Below are 16,687 nucleotides of genomic sequence, written 5' to 3'. Positions count from 1 at the left end.
TTGTAATTAATGTTTAGTTTCTTGCACAGACCGATTGTTTCGCTTCATAAGACCTCAATATATCTTCAGGAGCCACGGGTATTTATTTTGTGTTGCTTGTATTTTCTTTTTTAATAAAAAACAAGCAGCTGCTCTCTTGCATTGCATGAACCATCAAGGAGCACAGCTTCAGCAAAAAATCTTCTTTACTGTTCTTTACTGTTCTACTAAAGAAAAAAGTCACCTACAACTTGTGAGTAAATTAAAAGCACGTTTTAACTATCCCTTTAAAAGAAATGATGACCTGCTCTCAGGAACTACAATGTACACACATATTTGAACTTTTGGCATCCATAAACCCATCAACAGATAAAACTAGACATGCGTTTCATTAGATATACTCAACATGCTTGAGGGATTTTCATAGACATCTCTGTTTATCCAGCGTTTGCTGGCACTCATCCCGAATCCCAGATAGACAGAGACCACAATGAGCCTGATAGGAGAGAGAGAGAGAGAGAGAGAGAGAGAGAGAGAGCAATGTGCGAACATAATCATGTGAGATAAAAGGAAAATCCTGTTACGCACACTAACACACAGCTTACATCAAGAGCCAAGAGAGAAATGGGAAAAATGTACTTCTGATAAAAAAGCCATGTTACTCTTAAAACATTAATGGCTCAATGAAAGCTCACAACACTTTGCGAACACCCTCCTCTCTGAATCCGTCTGCATAATGGTGAAAAACAACACGCTCGCTCTCTCGCTCGCATAAAACGCTTGATGGCTTTTTGTGTATGGTGTTTTTCAGGCCGTGTGTGCTGAGTTTGACTTTATGTTTTTCATATTCTCCTCTATTTTTTCCTCTTCCTCTTCTTACTTCCTGTGAGTCAGCCGTTAGGGAGGAAATACCATCCAGCTGGACTTTATTTCTAATGCAAAAACAGGTTTTAATGTGCGACCCTCCGAACAAAGGCAGGAATCCGCCGCAGTGTTTTCTCGTCGGCTCTTGTAAATTCCTGCACACCTACTTCATTTGTAGGGCTATTGGAGTGCAGTTAGCGAGGTTGTGTAACCTTTGCTTATTTAAGTGTGTTGTGAGCTGAGAGTAGCTTATGTAACTTTACTAGTTACAAGTGTAGTTACCTGTATTTCGTTGTTGCTGTAGCTTGGTTTGCTCGCTTGAATCAGTGAAAGTGAATGTAAATTTACTTATTTAGAGGTGAATATTCACGCTACAGTAAATGCGATTTGGTACGGAAGCTGTCAAGCTCAAATAAGGAGACAATAAACACCATGAAAAAAAATAGTCCATTTGGAACATGCAATGCAAAATTAAGTCACTCAAGTCACACATATTCAAATGGGACTCAGTTTAGCGCCATTGCGTGGAAAAGGTCAGCATGAACATTTTGCTACACATCTCCTGTTGTTTCACAGAAAAAAAGAAGAAAATCTTACACTGTAAAAATTCCCACGTAATGCAACTTAAGTTGCTGCCTTAAGTTTTAAATAAAATAAAATTGGCTGTACAAGTTTCAGTTAAAAACTGAGTTAAAAAAGAGTTGAATCTATCATTTAAAAATTCAGAAATACATTACATTTTAATATGTAATACTATAGAAAACACTTATTTTAAATTCTAATAATATTTCATATATTACATAATTTTTTTAAACTGTAATAATATTTCATAATGTTTCTACTCTTCTGTTCTTTAGTTATATTAAACTCATTTAAAAAATTAACTTAATGTGTCACTAAAAAAATTACTTTGCATCACAGGAATAAAATGCATTTTAAAATATATTACAATAGAAAACACTTATTTTTAACCCTAATAATATTTTGCAATATTCCAACTCATTTATTTTCAGTTAGCCTGTATTAAATAAAATGAGTTGCATCTGTCACTCAAAAATTGTAGCTTTGCATCACAGCAGTAAATTATATTGTCAAATTATATTCCAATAGAAAACACTGATTTTAAATTGTAAATGTATTTAATAACATTTCAGTGTTTTTCAGTTATATTAGTCTGACTTATTAATCTGATCAAGCTGAGTCTTTAATTCAATAAATTAGCTTTGGCATCACAGGAATAAAATGGCATTTTATAATATATTGCAACAGAAAATACTTATTTTAAACTATAATAAAATGCTACAATATTTCAGATCATTTTAAAATGTAATATATATATATATATATATATATATATATATATATATATATATCTATTATATATATATATATATTTACTATGTACACATTCAGAACAACTGTATGGAGCATAAATGATGACAGGATTGTCATTTTTGGGTGAACTGCTCCTTTAATTGCCGAACTGAACAGAAATGTGCCGTTTTTCAGACATGGAATGAGATGTTGACTCATCAGGAGAGATTTTTTCCAAACTTTGGCCCTGATCCCTGGAGAACATTGTGATGTTGTCAGGATAAACCTGTCATTCTATTTTCTTCTAGATGAACTGCTGGAATATTGCCGACGCATTACATAACTCACGCAGCATTCATACGAGATCTGAAGAGACTGGATTTCTCTCTTGAAGTTGTGAAGGTGCTGAATATAAACTAGAATCAAATAAAATACAAAAAATAAAAATAAAAAAAAAAATATGATAGTTTTCATATGATAGTTTTCAGCTGTGCATAAATACACCAGGAGATCAGAAATTATGAAAGGATACTAACATACAGATAACACACAGTTAAAAAGTTTGATGCAGTGATATATTCTAAAGAAATGTATACTTTTATTCATCAAGGAACCATTCAATTGATTAAAAGTGACATCAAAGACATGTTCTTTTGGACTTTCTATTCATCTGTGATTCCTGAAAAATAAAGTAGCACGGTTTCCACAAAAATATTGTGCAGCACAACCGTTTTCAACATTGATAATAATCAGAAATCAGCATATTAGAATGATTTCAGAAGATCATGTGACACTGAAGACTGGAGTAATAATGCTGAAAATTCAGCTGCGCATCACAGAAATAAATTTAATTTTGACAGATATTCACATAGAAAACAGCTAATTTAAATTGCTAAAATATTTCACAATTTTACTGTATTTTTGATCAAACTTATGCAGCCTTTGTGAGCAGAAGACACTTCTTGCAAAAACATAACAAATCTCACAGACCCCAGACTTCTGTAGTAAACACAGCACAGTATGCACTATTAACCAAAACTATGCAACACATGCTAATATTTGCTCATTTTAATAAGATCCATGTTCATTTTGAGTTCATTTCTCTCAGTTACTCTTGATTTTCTAGCTTGTCGTAGTTTGTTATCGGACAAGTTTGTGAATTTGGTCAGAATGGGGGGTCTATAATGTCGCTGCTTATGTTCAGGAGTGTATTTGTGTGTAATGATCAGCTCAATTATTCTGAGTGTCTCCGCTGCACACTTAGCTTATTGGTTTTGGTGAGGTGTCTGGTTGAGGCTACGATCATCTGAATGCTTTAGCGCTGGTCAGAAGAGGCAAGGACAGATGAGGGACCTGCGGACAGCGTCTTCATTAGCACGATGGAAACAAGAACACAGAAAGACGGAAGGTTTATTTGTCAGCATGATGCATTTCAGTGTAAAATATCAGGGTTAAACTGAATTCTTCAGCTGGTTAGTAATTTTGCCCGTGCATGTTTAATATAAACTGTTCACTTAATCACAGGCGTGCTCACATGATATGCCATCTTGGCCAGTGTTTTATATATATGTATATATATATATACAATTATAGTTTTTCGTAATGTTTTGAATGAGCTTTTATTTTTATATCTCTTTATTTAGTCATTTCATTATGTACTTTTGCAATTTATTAGTTTTCTTTTGCATTACAATTTAGATTTAATTTATTTTTATTCATTTTAGTTCAGTTTTTTTTAAAATTTCCATTTGGTAATTGCTTCAGTTAGTTGCGAAGGAATAAATTAATCTCTGATATCAATACGTTTTATATTAATTCAGCTTTATTTTAATTGACAAAAAAAAAAAAAAATTTAAAATAAAAAAAAAAAAAAAATTTTTAATAAATTAATCTGAGTTAACGATAACAACCCTAAACTAAAACTTAAAACTTTATTTTGTTTGTTGAAATAAAGCAAACTGAAAAACTTAATCTTAAATTAAAATGAAAACTAAAATCTTTTTAATACTTTTAGTAATTTAAAACTAAATTAAAACTAAAAAAGAAAAAAAAAAAAAAAAAATAAATAAAACTGAATGAATAAATAAATAAATAAATAAATAAATAAATATAAATATTACATGAAAAAATAGAAATGTCTTGAAAAATAAACAAGTTAAAATAATAAATTAAAGCTAATTAATAAATATATATAAAAATTGTGTAAATGACAAAATCTCAAAAATGAAACCTAAAATGCTTTAGCAATAGTATTAGTCTCAGTTAGCAATTAGAAGTCTTATCTTGGCTAAATTCTCTAGATTTTATATCACACTTTTTACATTTAGGTTGTATATTCTGCCTTTTGGAGAATAAAATGCAGCATTAATCTGGTAATGTGCACGGGTGAATTCCTGTTTCATCCAGACTGACTCTGGGTCGTGTTTGTCTTCATGTGTTATGTTCTCCATCTGTGTATTTTTCTTGTGTTTTAATACATCTGATGGATTTAGTTTAGACATGCATTGGTTTGTTGTGCACGGAACTGATTTTTTTTCTTTTTTCTGTATTTTCAGGGTGGAATGAGATTACATTCCTTGTTTTTTTGGTAGCCTGAAATCTAATTTAGCAGCAATCCAATCTGAGATATCTGTGTTTAATTTGATTGAATCCCGGAGAGTCCTGTGCGTTCCTCCAGTAATGCAATTACAAATATCACAATTCTTATTTTCTGTTGCTCTCAAAGTAGGTTTTACGGGACAAATTCAAAGATGTTGACTAAATAGGTGCTTCATTAAGTCGCAGCATGTATTGTCATTTCAACAAAGGCCATGTCACGCACTTCTCCTGATTTCAGCTCCAGCAGAAGCCCGATGTTCACTGCGTTTGAGAGACTGAAGCTTTGATCAGATTCAGTGACCTTTGAGCTCCTCCATTCATTATGACCAAAAAATACTGTGAGATCAGATCATGCCACAAGAACACGGTATTTTGGCTTTTACCATGGTATTTTATGATTATCATGGTATTGACATGGTACTTTAAAGAATACATATCTTGGTCCATGTCCAAAATGCATAATGCCATGATGCACGTCCAAAAAAAAAAAAAAAAAAGATTGCATCAGTATTTTTTGCAACTAAAGGCACATTTTGTTGTAGCCATGTTGTTTAAACTAAAACTGAAACGTAGAAAAAAAATTAATAATAATTAAAATAAAGCTGAAATAAAATAAAACAGAAATATTAGATGAACAAATTAAACTTAAAAAATAAAAAATAAAAAAAATAAAACAGTGCCTTGGTAACTAACGGAATTAAAAGAAGCTGAAGTACTACAATTATGAAATGTAAAACTGAAATAAATAAAATTAAGCTTAATAAAAATGACAATTAATCTTAAACTAAAATTAAATTGAAAATGTAACATAAAAATACTAATTTAAAGTAAGACTAAAATAGAAGATAAATGCTACTAAAATAACACTGCCTGGCAACCACATTGTTTAGAGCACCCTAGCGACACCTTAGCAACAGCGCTATTTGTTATTTTATTGTGTGACCTTTAGTTGATTCTCTGTGTATGCTAAAGGTCAGACGTGTTGTTGTGATTCTGTGGTCAGAAGGCCTGTAATGTCCAAATATTTCTGTGATGCTGTCAGAAACCCAGAAAGGCCATATAATCATGATGAGGTTTATGATTTATTAATGTTTGTGTTTCTATCTCTTTTCTCTCATATGAGCTGCGGCTGCTGGAAATATGATTTTACCAGCAAACTCTGATAAACTGTATTTTACTAACCGATGCGAGCCGTTTGCAGAAGATCAGAATGGAGTCTGTAGTCACATGATCTTCTGCTGTGATGCTCAATGTGCTCTCGGTGAGAGAGCTTCAGCATATCACTCAGAACACACCCCATCGCATTCACTTCATCACTACAGAGCTCTATAGACATATTCAAAAAACTCATTTTCTATTTCAACTGCATTTCAGCTGGTGGATCGGGGCCCAAAAACTGGTCTAAAAAAAAATTGTCATTAGGTATATTAGCTCAAATATCTCTTTAATTTCAGTGGTTTCATGCTTTTACAATGTAAAAACAATATATATATATATATATATATATATATATATATATATATATATATATATATATATATATATATATATATATATATATATATATTTTTTTTTTTTTTTTTTATTTTTTTTTTTTTTATTTATTTTTTTTTTTTTTGAAGTTGTAAATAAAAATTGTTGTAGTACATTTTACAAAAAAAAAAAAAAAAAAAACGAACAAACAAACAATTTCAGTCTTTCTACTTTAAAATTTCATGTTTAATTCAGTATGTTTCTTTTTAACTTTGACATTTACTAGGAATTTCTGAGTGAAAATTATTAATAACTACATTTTATTTTATTTTTTGCAAAGAAAGCGGCCAAAAATTATTAGAGCATAAAACCACTGCAATTTAGAAACCAATGTTGGAGTTTCAATTTTTGTCCAGATATTTTAGTTTACTTTCATACACAAACAACTGAGTTTCTGTGGCTACTTTAGTAGATATTTTTAAAAAGTCTTATTTTCTACCCAAAAATGGGGAAAAGTTATTGTTATATAACAATGCTAATTGCATATAAAATGCAAATGCGTATAAATGATGCATATAAAAATGCAAACAGCCATATAACCATGCATCATTTTGATAGCAAAGTAATTAGGCTCGTATTTTTGCACAAATGTCTCTTTAATTTCAATGTTTTTTTTTTTTTTATGTTGTAAATAAACATTATTGGAGTAGGTTTTACAAGAAAATACTGTTTAAAAAATGTGAAAATTACTACACATTGATAATTATTAGAGCATGAAACCATTAAAATTCAAGAGAAATTTAGAATTACATTTTTTCTTGACTTTTATATAATAAGCATCCCAGTAACTTCACAATCACTGAGTTTCTGTCACTACTTTTACAGATATTTTTAATAACTCTGTGGATCTCAATTAGTAGATCAGGTCTCAAAAACAATGCTTAATGCATAACAAATATGCAAACAGGCATCAATCATGCATTTGATTGCAAAATAAATTTCATTAGATATTTGGCGCAAATATGTTTCATGCGCTCATCTGCCATTTAGAAGACATTAACAAAACATTTAGAAACCAGTTTCAGTGCTTTTAAGGACATTTTTTTGTTTACTCTCACACAATAAACAGTTGTGGATCCACTTGATGTCTAATGTAAAATTTGGGTCCTGAGACAAAACCGGTTGAGAAGCGCTGCTTTCTGCGACTTACAATTATCAAAAGACTGATGCACTAATAATTACAATCAAAATTCAGCAGCTATTGTTCTGGCGAACTGTCTTTGCTAACTGTGTACTTACTTCAAACCTGTTGTCGAGATGTGAGTACACTGCAATTATGTGTAATTATGACTAGCTCATTATAATGCGCAGCAGGACTAGTGCAAGTCCAAGCTGGGGTTTTCTATCAATAGTGTGATGTTCATTTTTGTTTTGTCTTATTGATGATGTTCAATGCAAAGATCAGCATTGCTATTGCATATTACTTAGTGTTAGTAGTTTGAACCAGTCAGAGCACCCTAGCAACCACATAGAAACACATCAGAACATCTTAGCAACCACATATTAATATTCACAGTATGGTGGCAGAGAGTTTTTTTTTTTTTTTTTTTTTACCAGCAAGCACAACTTGCAAAATTTTAGTTTTAATTAATTGATTGATTGAATAAAATGTATTTTTGTTTTTGTTGTTGTTGCTGTGTTTTCTTCCAATTTCCAATCATCATCGTTATTATTATTTAATGTATTAATTGTAGAATTCATTATTCTTAAACATTCTAAGCTATAACTGTTATTTTTTTTCAAATATACTCATTATTATTCTTAAATATTATATAAATAAGGTTTAATATACAGTTTTATGTTTGTTGTTTCTAATTTATTCATTATTAATTATTGTCCTCATATATTTTCTTATATATTATTTTCATATATTAAATATAGTGCCATCTAAAGGTTTTTGCCCCCTTAATACTTTATTAATTACTCTTATATGTTCTTAACAATGTATTTTGCTTTTTAATTCTGATTTTTTTTTTATTTATTCATTATTACTCATACTTCATATATTCTTAGCTATACAGTATGTATTTTTTCTAATTAATTTATTTGTTATTAGATTTTTTTTAGCAATGCATTTTTTAAAATGTATGAATTACATGTACTGTATATAATAATTGCTATATATTTAGTCTATTTTATTCATTTGTTATTACATATTCCCACCTATAAGTGTATTGTTTTCCTTATTTATTGAATAATTCTTATTCTTAACTATAATACACTCTCAGAAATAACATTTTTGTACCTGTTAGTTCTAATATGTACCAAAATGGACCCATATAACATTTCTAATATGTACCTTTAAGGTACCAAAATGGACCCTTTAGGTACAAAAACGTACCTTTTGAAAAGGTACCGCCCCAGTGACAGCTTTTGTACCTTTATTTCTGAGAGTGTGCAGTATTCGTTAATAATATGAACATAAACAGCATGAGACACTTGACCTACATATACATGAGTCAATAGTCTGTCATGTGAATATGAAGTAGGAAATACGTCCTGTTGATAAAGATGCATCATCTTCGACGGACATTTTTGCCTGAGCTCATGCATATTTTGGAATACAACACATAAAATGCCTTTAAATGTAAGAGAGTGTGATAAAACCACATTTCCCATCATTCTCCGTGGCAGCATTAGAATAAAATCACAAAGCATCCAAATGTGGACTGTCATTGTTTGCTCTCCTTTTTTTTGATCGTGTAGTGCAAAATATTGTCAACACATAATTTTATTCCATGCAAAATCACTTGAATGCGCTTCATAACATAACTACAGCTTCCAAACCTGTAAGCAGGAATGTCCCACGAGGAAAAAGCAACACTTTCCTCAAAAAGCTTGTCGTTCCTGTACAAGCTGGAAATATTAACCAGTGGGGATTGAATGATTATACAAACAGCACATTACAAACCACACACAGACTCTCTCTCTATCTCTATTTATATATCTGCAGATTGAGAATGAGAAAGCGAGGGACAGACAGACAGACAGGTGCTTTTCGTTTATTAATTCCAGAGAGAGAGAAGAGGGATATGTTTTAGCAAAAAGGCCCGTTGAATCTCAGCCTGTTCTTTCTGGAGTTGACAGAGCGGATTGTGCTGGAGTTGAGTGCATGAAAAGCAAGAGAAAAATGACAGAGTGTCTGATGATAACCAAAGTGCTGATCTTAGTCATTTTGTTGGCTTCGAGTCAAGTCTTTTGTTGAGGGAAAATTTGACTCTTCAGCAAGTGGAGTGCACTCGTTTTGATTTTGAAATGTCACAATCATTACGAAGAAGCGAGGTCTGCTCTGACATTTATTATTTATAATGCAAAAGCTACGCAATAAGAAAGACCTGATTGAAAACCCCGCAGGAAGGATTATGGATTTAATGATTTCGAATAACCAAAGTAAACATGAAACAAACTCTCCTCACTGACATGTTTGAAGACGTTTAGAGGAAATAAATGCTACACGTCGCCATCGCATGACATTACCATATAGAGCACAGTCTTTGAAGTTATGCATATAGGAAGCGTGTTGATAAGCGTCTTATGTTTACTGTAAATGTACAGTATGATCATCAAAATAAACAAAACTATAAGGTTAAATGCTGATCAATTCAATATTGCAGTAGTGGAATGATGACACAAACCAATAAACAAATACACTGTAAATAGTAATATAAAAATATCTATGTATTAAAGTGTGCAATATATATTATTATATAATATATAAAAATATTAATGTATGTAGTTTTTAAAGGCAGCAATGCTTATTTTCATTTAAAGTTTAAGTACTACAGTAACTAAAACTAAATGAAGTAAAACTAGTTTGTATAAATGTAAAAATTATTTTATTTATCATTCTGTTTTTAGTTTTGGTGGCCGCTGAATGGAAACACACAGCGAATGGAAACAGCTCTACAACTGTCCATTTCTTGTAAACGGCAGAACATATTCTCATTACTGACGGTCAGGAGGCAAAAAAGGGTTTAGGGAGGATAAAATGAACATCCCTGTAAACGGCACACAGCTACTTTCTCACCAAAGCCAGCAAACACAAGCCATCGAACCAAAACAAGCACACTTACAGGAATAGTTCAACCAAAAAACAGATTTCTGTCATCATTTACTCACCCTCACGTGTTTCCAAAACATTATGGCTTTCTTTCCTCCACCGCTGCTGTGAAATATCATGCCCACGCCTACATATAAACCATTCAGTTTAAGAGAATGCATGTACATATGCAAATGAGCTTTTAGCAAACAATCAATTATGAGCAATTGAGTGGTGGAAACTTCTTTCATAATGCTTTTTATTCATTTTATTTACAATTTCTGTTTGCGTTGACTGCAAAAGAGCAGCATGAACATTCTACTAAATATCTTCTTTTGTGTTTCACAGAAGAAAGAAAGAAATACAGAAAGAAAGCCATACAGGTATGGAACAATGTGGGTGAGTAATAACAGAATTTTCCGACATTATCTTCTTAAATGTGAAAACACCAGCTGTATTTCTAAAGAAAAACACAATCAGCAGACAGTCATAGAGATGCATGTAAAGTTGCAGTCAGGAGAGTGAATTCTGTGTGCAAACGCTCAGAAACACTGAATGTGAGCAAAAGGTTTAACGTGTTGGGACGTAAGTTTATAATAAGAGTGTATTCTTTTGTTCACTGAGGTGGTTTCTGACGAGAGCTCAACGCGACGTGTTCAGCTCGAATAAGCCAGCCGTTCACTGACACAGTAATCATTTTGACATTTAATAACACTTGTGTAACCTCCCTTATTTATTGGCCCTCGCTTATTACTAAATAAAGTACTAACCGACTATTCTCACAAAAACATGTGTAGGTCACATATCACAAAATTGGCTAAGTGCAGGAGTAATTGATTAGTCTCGCAAAAACATGTGTAGGTCACATTTCACAAATTAAAAGAAAATTAATTTTGCATAAAAAGCCTTTTAGATATACATATATATATATATATATATATATATATATATATATATATATATATATATATATATTGCATTGTGATATTACTTTCTTGAACAGTTAAGCACATTTTCCCATTAAATACTCAATGTTTATGTGTCTGGATTATTATTATTATTTTTTGTTATTTTTATTAATCTCCATCCTCATTACTGTAATACATTTTTAATGTATTACATACTGTACATCTACCTACATTTTAATGAATGTAATGTAATACATTTTTATTAAACTTGCATTAATTAAAGGCTGAATACTGTATACGTAAAGTTTACATTTGAAATAATATATAATAAATCAGTAATTTAAATGAATTAATTAATGCATGAATATATAAAAAATGAATGAATGCATGAATGAATGAATACATACAATCATACATGAATAAATGAATGATAGGTGCATAGACAGATTAATAATAAATACAAATAAATATCAAATAAATAAAACAAATAAAAAGTAAATAATAAAAATAGTAAAAATAAATGTTATTTTCTTTTAAAATGAAGTGTGTCATTTTCTGTGGCACTATCAGTTCTTCAGAATACCAAAAACTATTCTGTTCGGACTGTTTCCGGACAGGTTTCCACATCACCTTCTGCCATTCGTCGATTAACGGATAACAGAATCTAATCTCATGTTATTGGCTGTTTCTGTGTCTTCCTGTTTGGGTCTCAAACAAACAGATCAAAGTTTTGAAAGCGCCACAACGTTATATATTTTGGGGAATAGTTAAATCAGCTTCTTTCTTATGATTTTGCTGTGAAATAATGACCCTTTTGTGAGATTCGGTCAATTAAAGCCGTATGGCAGTAATTGGTTTCTGGGGGTCGTTGGGTTGCAGCTTATCAGTGCTTCATAAATAAAACAAATCTTTGCACTAGCGACGTTTTTTTGTCCCTGCCCTTTGTTGAACACAAGAGGATGCTGGGAAGGGAGGCACTACACATTCCAAAGCCATGATGCAATGGAATCCCTGAGCCTGTTAACCCCTAAATATACACACACACAGATACATAAAACATGCATGTGCATGCACATAAATGCAATGCATGAACGCCTATGCTCTCTCTTTCTCTCTTATGAGCATCTGCTCCACATGCCTGTTGAGTTCTCCATCTGTGGCTTTTATTAAACAAGTTCCCACCCCAGGACCCTCTCCAACACACTCACACTAACTGCATGTGGTACAATAAGCATGTTGACACGCACACGGTCGTGGAGAGACAACAAGTGTCCTACTGTGATGACAATGACAGCTCACTCACAACCGCACCAAACACACACAAACACGCAAATGATGCACAGACTCATTCTAAATGCAACTGTGCGCATTAAAGATGTAAAATCCAGTGCTTGTGTTTAGAGAATACGAGCAGTTTTGCAGCTGAGTTAGGGGTCTGTTCATCAGGAATGTTTAACATTATATTTGTTTGCCTCGTAAAAGGCTTGGCGGGAATGTGGCATTCTCTGCATTGTGCTCCATCTATCTCTCTCCTATTCGGCGTTTAATTCTCTTTCTTTTAAATGCCATGTCTTCTGTTTAAACTATGGACACAAATGCACAGCGAAAAATCAGATAAATGAGTTGGTGTGGAAGCAAAAGCAAAAGCTTACAGATGTAACATCACTGCTATAACTGTACAATATAATTGCAGATAGATAGATAGATAGATAGATAGATAGATAGATAGATAGATAGATAGATAGATGTCAGATAAAGAGCATTTATGATTGTCTGGTTTACTGAGTGGTTTCATGTTTCTTTGTAACACTCATTTCTCAGAACATTTTTTTGATTGATACATACTGGGAGATTTCTATTTATTTTTTTGCTGCAACTTTAAGTGTCCAAATAGTTTTTGAGGCTGTTGTTTGTGAAGCAGTCATCAATTCAGCTTGTATGTCCCATCTCAAATCTTTCTCATCCATCTCTACTTCTTTTCCTTCCCGCTCCCATCAGCAGAGGTCGCCTGACATTTCACATGGACGACTCAGTCAGTGAAACAACCACACACACACACACACACACACACACACACACAAACACACACAAACACACACACACACACACACACACACACACACACAGAGAGAGAGAGAGAGAGAGAGAGAGAGAGAGAGAGAGAGAGAGAGAGAGAGAAATCAGAAGATTTCTGTGATTTTGTATCTCTCAAAGTTAGGATACATAGTGTATTGTATTGGAAATTTAGTTTGAAAAATACAATGAGAATGTTTTAGATGCATTTTGGGTACTGTATATATTGTCATTTTTTTAGCCTACATTTTTTGTTTATTAAAACACATAATAATAACATCAACCTATAAATTAAATTTTTTTAAAAAAAAGAAAACATTCTAACGTTTTGCTTATACTGAAAACTACTTCATTGTGCATCATTTTCACTTATATTTAATATATTATCAGGTGTAGGCTTTTCCGGTTATTTTGCGTTAAAGTGCATTTCAAGCGTGCAAATAATCGCGAAATATCCACCGAGCATCACCGCGCGTTTTCATATAGAACACAACAAATCCCGTGAACGGATGTGAGGAGAGCAAGAAGAGAGGCTCAACCCCTTTCTCTTTCAGTCGTTCTGTTGCTTTTTGTTTGGGTTAACAATAGAGAGAGAGAGAGAGGAGAGAGAGAGGAGAGAGAGCGAGAAGAGAGGGAGAGAGAGAGAAGGAGAGAGGAGTGTAACAGCGCGAGGAGGGCTCCATGTGTAGAGTCTTGAGCGGAGCAGGGGTGGATGTGAGATTTTTACACCTGCAACCGCTCGTTCATCTCGGCGGATACTGAGGAGCAACAGACAGAACACCAGCTGCTCCTCTCTGCATGGACCTATGCAACAAGGTCTAGCAGCGGGCGCCGGCATGGATTCTTCTGTAAGTTACCAGTTAAGTTAAACTTTTGGCAGATTGGAACCTCTTCTTCAGGCCTGGCAGCTACTGTTACCATTTCCCCGCGACATGATCTCCCTCTCATGGACAGTATCTGACCAGAAAGCAACAATCGTCATTTATGACCCTGGAAATGTAAGTTCTGAGCGCGTATTGGTGGGTTGATCGCCCTCGGACCGCGTGCATTCCCCGGACAAGAAGTAAACAGTCCCAAACTTTAGTTCGCGTATGGGGAATTAACTTGCACGTCTCTGCCGGCATTCACTTTCAAACCGCTGTTGTTTCAAATTTTCGGCGTTTGACACCTGAAAAGCAGTTAGAGAAAACATAAACTCGTGTTGTTTTCCCTCGTGGTAAGATGGGAAATATGGAGGAGCTCCTCATTGCTCTGAGTTTGAGACAGGAGCGCGATTGGTGGGATGCGATTAGCAAACCTGTAAGATAAATTGCATCCCCGTGAAAGGAGCGTGTAAAGAAGTCCCAAACATTAGTTCGGTATTGAGGAATTGTGCATTTGCACTTGTCTCTTCAGCTGGCATATTGCTTGTTTCTGATGTTATGGTTTGTGCATAATGCAAAGTTCTAGAATTATGCTACAACGGGGAGAATCCCGGTTGTAGAGTCACGCTGTTTAACATTCAAAAGCACATATAATAGTTTTGTTATTTTGCATATGTTTTGTGTGTTATTCAGAACTGCACTTGTAAGTTTTTCCATGAAAGTATGTGCACTGTTAAGAGCTTTTGTAATCCTCACTTATATGATCTATCACGGGTAACATCGAACCTGCACGTGCAAATTCGCATTTTGATTGTTAATGAAACGAAGAGATCGGAGTTCGTTTTTCAAAATTGCGATGTATTAAAGCGCTGGTCACGCATACATATAACATTATACCTATAACATTCTCCCAGCTTTAACAGCACATAAACACCAACAAAACTTACCTTGAAAAACTCCACCAAACCGGATGTTGAATTTTGTGCAAAATGCGAGTTCTAAACGCCACCAAAACCGCTGTTCATGTTGTAATGACAACTTGTAACAGTATTTGAACAGCCACCAAACCGGATAATGCTATATACTATGTCAAAATTTTCTAATATGACTTAATATGAATTTGCACATTATTATACAGGAACCAATCAGTTGTAAGAATGTTTGAGCCTCATGCCGTGGCCCAGTTACGTCTTTTAGTTTTACCGCCACTATTTTTCGTTAATTGTCTATTACTTATTACGTCATAGTTGTTTTTATTGAACTCAATGTGTAATATTGATATGTATAACTCATAATATATATTATATATATATATATATATATAGATATATACATAGAGAGAGAAAGAAAGAGAGAGAGAGAGAGAGAGAGCTAGATGTATGAACTACTTTGGCTATATAATGGTCAAAACATTGGCTTTTAAGAGTAAGTGCATTATTTAATAACCTCACTTTCTTTAGAAGCGTTGCAAGGTCTAAAAAAAAAAATGTATTATAAAGGCAGCCTGTGATAGAGCTTAAAATTCTGTCATCGTAACAGAGAGTAACTCATAATTTGCTGATGGGTGTTTATAGTAGGGTGTCAGAGTTAAGCTTGTGGCTCTGAGCATATGGAAAAGATCAGCCGGCGAATGGAGAGCAGAGTAATCTAAGCCAACTCCATATGTTGAAAAATGATCCCTTGCAAGTGGACATTATGAAGCAAAATTTTAGGGTAAAAGCCTGCTCTCCCCCCACAATGGCCCTCTTTATGTGCCTCAGCTTTAATAATGCAATATTCTCCAACATTCTTGAGAGGCCCCAAATGAAGGTCACGTATGGAGGTCTCGCATTAATATGTAACGTTTTAGTGTTTGGGTGAAGTGGTTTACAGTGGTGCCACATGAACCGGAAATAGTTCTGAAAAACTAGGCCATCCATGATAAGTGACTATCGTTTCCTGTCGCCAACACACAAACATGCTACATGCTGCATTCTACACATGAGCTTTTTCATGCTTGTATGTGAAGTATGAAATGTAGTAAATGGTGGAACAATGCACATACTGTGTGGCAAACCAAAGCAAGAGAATCTCACATTTTCGAGTTTCTAATACAGTATATGCTGGATTTACAAATTAAAACCCAAAAAATGATTAAAGTTATTATTTTAGAAGACTTGTTATACTAAGCGCAATCCCACTGGAGGAATCAATCTATATCTAAGTTTATGTGCACTAACACTATCCACCAATTTTTTTTTATTGTTAGGTTAGCAGCATTTCATATAATGATGTACTTTGAATTATGGTCATTAAAGGTGCACTACCTACTACTTTTTCCAGTTGTACATCCAAGAAAACGAATAAAAAATGTATTTGTTTAAAAAAAATAAAATAATGCTGGCCACCGTGTTGATACACGAGACGAACGCTTCTTTATCAATGTCACGTTTCATTTTGTGAAATAAATCTTACATCTCTCATATACACAAAAGGGTGACACATATCACACTAAAAATAATGATGATTTGTTGTTA

This window comes from Cyprinus carpio, chromosome B6, assembly GCF_018340385.1.
Source record: "Cyprinus carpio isolate SPL01 chromosome B6, ASM1834038v1, whole genome shotgun sequence".
Classification (NCBI taxonomy): Eukaryota; Metazoa; Chordata; class Actinopteri; order Cypriniformes; family Cyprinidae; genus Cyprinus; species Cyprinus carpio.
The sequence above is the reverse complement of the archived record's forward strand: the minus strand, read 5'-3'. Positions refer to the sequence as shown.